Source organism: Vigna unguiculata, unplaced genomic scaffold (assembly GCF_037176805.1).
Source record: "Vigna unguiculata cultivar grain cowpea cultivar isolate G323 ecotype 2 unplaced genomic scaffold, ASM3717680v1 ptg000169l, whole genome shotgun sequence".
Lineage (NCBI taxonomy): Eukaryota > Viridiplantae > Streptophyta > Magnoliopsida > Fabales > Fabaceae > Vigna > Vigna unguiculata.
In genome coordinates this window covers 13177-21342 of record NW_028196807.1, presented here as the reverse complement: position 1 = coordinate 21342, position 8166 = coordinate 13177, and positions in this window count along the sequence as shown.

The window sequence follows — 8166 nt, the reverse complement described above, 5'->3', positions numbered from 1 at the left end:
TAGATTCTAATAGAATTCTTTAAAATTATTTTATTGAATGTTTAGTAAACAAATATTGTGTTTTAATTGATTCTTTGAATCTCGACAATTGACTAAAATTGGGTTATTATGGTTTCGAGTCAGCCGCTATGGTGAAATTGGTAGACACGCTGCTCTTAGGAAGCAGTGCTAGAGCATCTCGGTTCGAGTCCGAGTAGCGGCATCTTATCTTCTAAAAAAAAGTTCCTATAAAGAATTATTATTTCTATTCCAAGTATTTCTATTTTTTCATTCTATATGGTATTTTCCACTTTAGAGCATATATTAACTCATATATCCTTTTCGGTCGTATCTATTTTAATTTCAATTCATTTGATAACCTTATTATTAGGCAATGAAATCATAGGATTATACAATTTGTTCAAAAAAGGCATGATAATAACCTTTTTTTGTATCACAGGATTGTTAGTTAACTCGTTGGATTTTTTCAGGCCATTTACCATTTAGTAATTTATATGAATCATTAATATTTCTTTCATGGACTTTTTCTATCTTTTATATGGTTCTTTGCTTCAAAAAACAAAAAAATGACTATTTCAATACAATAATAACACCAAGTATTCTTTTTACCCAAGGCTTTGCTACTTCGGGTCTTTTAACCGAAATGCATGAATCCTTAAAATTAGTGCCTGCTTTACAGTCCCATTGGTTAATGATGCACGTAAGTATGATGATATTGGGTTATACAACTCTTTTATGTGGATCATTAATATCAGTGGCTATTTTAGTCATTACATTTCAAGAACTCATACAAATTCTTGGTAAAAGCAAGACTTTGTTTTTTTTTTAATGAATCCTTTTCTTTTGCTGAAATCAAATATATGAATATGAATGATAAAAAGAATATTTACAACAAACTCCTTTTCCGTTTTATTCGTCTTATAGAAATTATTATAGATATCAATTTATTCAACAATTGGATCGTTGGGGTTACCGTACTATTAGTCTAGGTTTTATCTTTTTAACAATAGGTAATATATCTGGAGCAGTATGGGCTAATGAGGCATGGGGATCATATTGGAATTGGGATCCAAAGGAAACTTGGGCTTTTATTACTTGGACTATTTTCGCAATTTATTTACATACTAGAAAAAATAAAAAATTGGAATATAGAAATTCTTCAATAGTGGCCTCCATAGGCTTTCTTATAATTTGGATATGTTATTTAGGGATAAATCTTTTAGGAATAGGACTACATAGTTATGGTTCATTTACACCTAATTAATTTAAAAAAATTCACAAATATTGGGAACATTCTATAGAATAAGAAAAAAAACTCCCAATAAAATGATTAAGACCCCATTGAATCAAGTAATGTAATATTGATTCAAGGGGTTCTCACAAACAACAAAAATATTCAATTAGAATTCAATTTCATTTTTATGTAATTAAGAAAATACAAAAAGAAATCCATTTTTTTTTATTGTGCATCGGATTGATTTCTATTTTTTCTTTTTCATTTATTCCAAAAACTATCTATAAAAAATGAGAGAGAATAGCTTCAACCTTGTCAGCCGAAATTGAAAAAATAAAATCTGGATAAATGCCAATACTTATTACGGGTATAAGGATAGAAATTGAAATAAATAATTCTCGTGGCCCCGAATCAAAAAAATAAGAATTTTGTTTATTAAAAAGCTTGTATCCATAAAACATTTGACGTAAGATAGATAATAAATAAATAGGAGTTAATATCATTCCAATTGCAGTTACAAAAGTTATGAGTATTTTTGTGATGAAAAGATATTTTTGATTGGTAATTATTCCCAATAATACTATAAATTCTGCAACAAAACCGCTCATGCCCGGTAATGCAAGAGAAGCCATCGATAAGGTAGTGAAAATCGTGAATATTTTTGGCATTGGGATAGCCATTCCACCCATTTCGTCGAGATAAAGAAGACGTAGTCTATCATAACTAGTTCCCGCCAAGAAAAAAAGGGCAGCACCAATAAATCCGTGAGAGATTATTTGTAAAATAGCCCCATTCAGCCCTGTCTCGCTTATAGAACCAATTCCTAAAATTAAGAAACCCATATGAGAGACCGAGGAATAAGCTATTCTTTTTTTTTACATTGCGTTGACCAAGAGATGTTGAAGCTGCATAGATTATTGAATGGAACCTAATAACATTAACCAGGGACAAAATATAGAATGAGCGCGAGATAATAATTCCATATTAATTCGAACCAACCCATATGCTCCCATTTTTAATAATATTCCGGCTAAAAAGCATACAAGTGCTGTAATGCGCCTCTCCATGGGTATCAGGTAACCATGTATGTAAGGTATAATTGGTGATTTGACAGCAAAAGCAATAAGAAATCCCATATAGAAGATTATTTCCAGTGCCACGGGATATGATTGATTAGTTAATGATTCAAAATTTAATGTTGGTTCATTAGAACTATAGAAACCCATACCCAGAATTCCCAGTAATAAAAAAACAGAACTTCCCGCAGTGTACAAAATAAACTTTGTAGCTGAATACAAACGTTTTTTTCCACCCCACATAGATAAAAGTAGATAAACGGGAATTAATTCTAATTCCCACATGATGAAAAAAAGTAAAATGTCTTGAGAAGAAAATGTTCCTAGTTGACCACTATACATTGCTAACATTAGAAAATAGAATAATTTAGATTCTCGAGTAACCGGTTGAGCTGATAACGTAGCTAACGTAGTGATAAATCCCGTTAATAAAAGGGGTCCTAGAGAGAGTCCATCTATTCCGAATCTCCAGTAAAAGTCAAAAAAAATGGATCCATTTATAATTTTCTGTCAATTGGATTAGTGGATCATCTAATTCGAAATGATAACAAAATACATAGGTTATTAGAAGGAGATCTATGAAACAATCTATGAAACATATACAATAAGTATACCATTTAATTGTCTTATTTCCTTTATGGGGAAATAAGACAATTAAAGAACCTCCGACTATTGGCAAAACTACAACTGTTGTTAACCAAGGAAAATAATTCGTGATAAAAATAAGATATACTTAGACTACAAAAACCCGGGCTCAAAATATTTTTTTATTTTGAGCCCGGGTTTTTGCCAGTAAAAAAAAGTACTTGTATGCGGTTCTTTTTGAAACGTATCAATAAGCTAGACCCATGCTTCGAGTTGTTTCATGCCATAAATAAACTCTAACACTTAAGAAATCCGTCGGACAGGCGGATTCACACCTCTTACAACCAACACAGTCCTCTGTTCTTGGGGCAGAAGCAATTTGTTTAGCTTTACATCCGTCCCAAGGTATCATTTCTAATACATCTGTTGGGCAGGCTCGTACACATTGAGTACATCCTATACATGTATCATAAATCTTTACTGAATGTGACATTGGAACATAATCCTTGAACATCAAAAATTCAACATTTTCAATCTAGTAAATTGGTAAACCAATTATATATATCTATATATGATATATATATATCTATATATATATATCTATATTATATACCAGATGAATCAATGATTTATAAGAATTTTGCTACTAAAAATATATTTATAGATTAATAACTAATAAGAGAATAGAACCAAGATACTTTGATTTCTTATCTTTGTTTTCGCAAACGCAAACATGATTAAAAAGGATATATCATTTCTGCTAATTTGAATGGATTATATAGTACACACTATTCAAAATTAGACTTTTTTTTATGAATAATACTATTTATTCAACAAATTTGATTGATTGATACGGGTTGATTTTCTATTACGATATATTGAGGAAACAATAGCTGGTCCGATAGCTGCTTCAGCGGCTGCAACAGCTATAACAAAAATTGAAAAAATATTTCCTTTTAGTTGCCGCCTATCAAAAAAATCAGAAAAGGTTACGAGATTTATATTAACTGCATTTAGTATAAGTTCAAGACACATAAGGGCTCTAACCATATTTCGGCTCGTGATCAATCCATAGATACCTATAGAAAATAAATAAGCACTCAAAACAAGTGTATGCTCGAATATCATTGACCAACTCCTTTTCAATTTTTATTCATTTCGATATGAATATGAATTCAACGGATTTTATTGCCTAACATAATAAGTCTACAACAAAATCAAGTATTTGCAAAAAGATTTTATACTTTATACATAAATATTCTTTTTCCTTAACATATAATTCAACAAAAAAGAAATGTAATAAATTCTAACAAAATGTAATTTATATTATTTTATTAGTTCGAAAACTTTCTTATTGGCGAGCCACAAAAATTGCACCTATTAAAGCAACTAAAAGAATTATTGAAATTAGTTCAAATGGAAGAAAAAAATCTGTTGATAAATGAATTCCAATTTGTTGACTAGTACTTATCAAATCTTGCTCTAAAATCTGATTGGGTCTTGTCGTCCAAATAATTCCGTGCCATGATGTCTCTAGAATAGTAGTTATTTGTGAAAGAAAGATACTGGTACAAACCATCAAAGTAATTCCATCCCCAACGGTCCAAACACGAAAATTTTGGTAATAGTCCGAACCATTCATAAACATCACAGCAAATATTATTAAAACATTTATAGCGCCCACGTAAATAAGTAGCTGTGAGGCAGCTACGAAATGGGAGTTTGATAAAATATAGAATAAAGATACACAAACAAGAACTAGTCCCAATGAAAAAGCAGAAAAAATCGGATTCGTAAAGAATACTACTCCTAGACTTCCTAATATGAGACCTGATCCAAGAAAGATTAAAATAAAATCATGTAGCGATTCGGACAAATCCATTATATGTAAAATAAAAGATAAATAGAAATTTCATGACCTTATTGATATGACCAGGAAAAAACTTGTTAAATACGAAAATTATCTGTGCATAGAAATTCACCAAATCCTAAGATAAGATATGTGAATTGTTATTAGGTACAGTTGTTATAGAATCAATGGAATTTCATTCTTTTCTTTATGCCAAAGAGTCATTTCAAAAAAATAGAATATCTTTTTTTTTATTCTATATATAGAGAAATTCAATTATTTTTGTGAAGAATTTTGAAATCATTTTATTTGAATTGTTCGAATTGTATAATCATCAATTACTGATACTGGTAAACGACCCAAAGCAATTAGATTATAATTCAATTCGTGGCGATCATAAGTTGAAAGTTCATATTCTTCGGTCATTGATAAACAATTTGTTGGACAATACTCAATACAGTTACCACAAAATATACAGATTCCAAAATCAATACTGTAATTAAGCAACCGTTTTTTTCGAATATCAGTTTCTAGTTTCCAATCAACAATGGGTAGATCTATAGGACAGACACGAACACATACTTCACAAGCAATGCATTTATCAAATTCAAAATGTATTCGACCGCGAAAACGTTCTGATGAGATTATTTTTTCATAAGGATATTGAATAGTTACGGGTAACCTATTTGCATGAGATAAGGTAATCATGAGACCTTGACCAATATATCTAGCAGCTCGTATTATTTGTTCACTATAATTTATGAATTCAGTTACCATAAGGAACATATCGTGAATAGCTCTGAATATTTTTTTTCTTTCTCTTGTTTAAAACAAGTTCTGAATTTTGAATATAGAAGGTCCACATTTTTTTTACAGTGAAAACAGTTGAGACGACGTTGTTAATAATAGATTACCAAGAGAAATGGGTAAAAGAAACTTCCACCCAAGATTTAATAATTGATCTATTCGTAGCCTAGGCAAAGTCCATCTTGTTGTGATAGAAACGAATATGAATAAATAAGTTTTAACTAGTGTAATAAAGATACCAATTATCGTTACAAAAACTCCGTATGTTTTATTTATTTGAAAAAAATTAGAAACGAAGATGTACGGAATAGAGAAATTTGAACCACCAAAATAAAGAACTGTTACAAATAAGGAAGAAACGAATAGGTTTAAATAGGAAGCAACATAAAATAAACCAAATTTGATACCGGAATATTCGGTTTGATAACCCGCTATTAGTTCTTCTTCCGCTTCTGGTAAATCAAAAGGTAATCTTTCACATTCTGCTAGGGAAGAGATTAGAAAAACGAGGAAACCCATAGGTTGCCGCCACAAATTCCATCCCCAAAAACCATATTTGGATTGTGCATCAACTATATCAACTGTACTTAAACTGTTAGATAATCCTAGTCGGTGATGACATTACTGTTACCATCTCTATTACAGAACCGTACATGAGATTTTCATCTCATACGGCTCCTTTAAAGCCTTAAAAAAATATAAGAACCCGGCCAATTATTTCTCCCTTGATATATCCCTAAGATAGATAAGATTCTATTTTCTCGGACGGTTCTGAATTAGACCCATGGAATTCTGTCTGTTCTAAAAAAAATTTTTAAATGAATACACACTTATTTAAAAAATAAAAACATTTGCACATTTATTGAATTTCTTTAGATAAATAAAAAATACAAAAGGTACTTCTGAATTGATCTCATCCTTTAAAAAATTCAAAATTAAATTTGTTGAGTAATAACTTAATTTCATTTTTGCATAAAATACTCTTTTAAAATTATCAAGAACTCCCACATCATTTTCGATTCCGAAAAATAATTAGATGTTCTTTTTTTAAATTATGATTATCTCCATAAATATGGAGTATATAAGACAAAAAAGAAAAAGGAGATCACTTTTACCTCTTATCTTATTCCTTTTTGTGCAAGCAAAAGGGGACTTCAAAAAATTAAAGGATTATTTCGTTCCTGATAGTTATTTATTCAATCAATGGATGGAAGTATACTCTAGATCGGAATTGGGGGGAGTACTGCCTTATTTTTTCTACCAACTTCAAGTCCCCATTAGTATTCTTTTTATATTATACATAAATTGGATAATTTAAAAAAGAAATATACGTTACTAATCTTTTGTGTATTTTGGTGTTTCTAGCCATCCATTAATTTTTTTTATTATATTAATGCCTTTTTTTAATTTTGTTAATATATGTATGCTAATTCATACAAATGATATTGAAAATTTGAAAAAGGTTGGTCTTTTGCGTCCGCTTCAAGACAGGATTACTAATCAACAAATCTTGGGAAAAACAACCACTTCTATACATAGAATATAATATATAGAATCTAATTCTAGAATTTCATTGATTTTTTCACCTTATTCTTATACATAGAAAATTAGACTCAATATTTTTACTGCAATTTGAAATCATCATACTTTCTCTATAAGTAATAGAGTATTCTATAAATTATATTCAAAAAAAGCTGTTTTATTGCACTCATATAACTATCTGATTCAATTATTCAATCCAAATGCGAAAAGAATATATATATATTCTTTATAGATTCTTTTTGTACTTTAAATATAAGGAGAGGCTTATAAGAAATAGTATCAAAAAATTTATGTCTCAACGAAGCACACATAGAGATATCGATAACACACATAGAGTTAATGGTATTTCATAACTAATTGATTGAGCAGCTGCTCGTAGACCACCCAAAAAGGAATATTTATTATTTGACCCATATCCTGACATAAGAAGTCCAATGGGGGCAATACTCGAAATAGCAATCCATAAAAAAACACCAATATTCAGATCAGATAAAACAAAGTTATAGCCAAAAGGAATTACTGAATAGCTTATTATAATGGATATGACTGAGATAGATGGGCCGAAACTAAATAAACGAATATCTCCTCTAGATGGAATAAGATTCTCTTTAAAAAGTAATTTTGTTCCGTCTGCTAGAGCTTGAAGAACTCCAAAAGGACCGGTGTATTCAGGTCCAATACGCTGTTGTATCCCTGCAGATATTTCTCTTTCTAACCATACAATTGCTAGTACACTTATAGTAATTCCTAATATCAAAATAAAAATAGGCACAAATACCCAAAGAATTCCATATATCTCTTTCAAAAATTGCAATCTGAAAAAAAAATGTATATCTTGTATTTCTGTTAAATCAATTATCATTTCAACGATCAACTTCTCCCATAATAATATCTATGCTACCTAGTATTGTCATAATATCGGCCAATTTCATTCTTTTAACTAATTGAGGAAGAATTTGCAAATTTATAAAACCGGGCGGATGAATTTTCCATCTCCAAGGAAAACCATTTTGATCCCCTATTAGAAAAATCCCTAATTCTCCCTTGGGGGCTTCAACTCTTACATAAAGTTC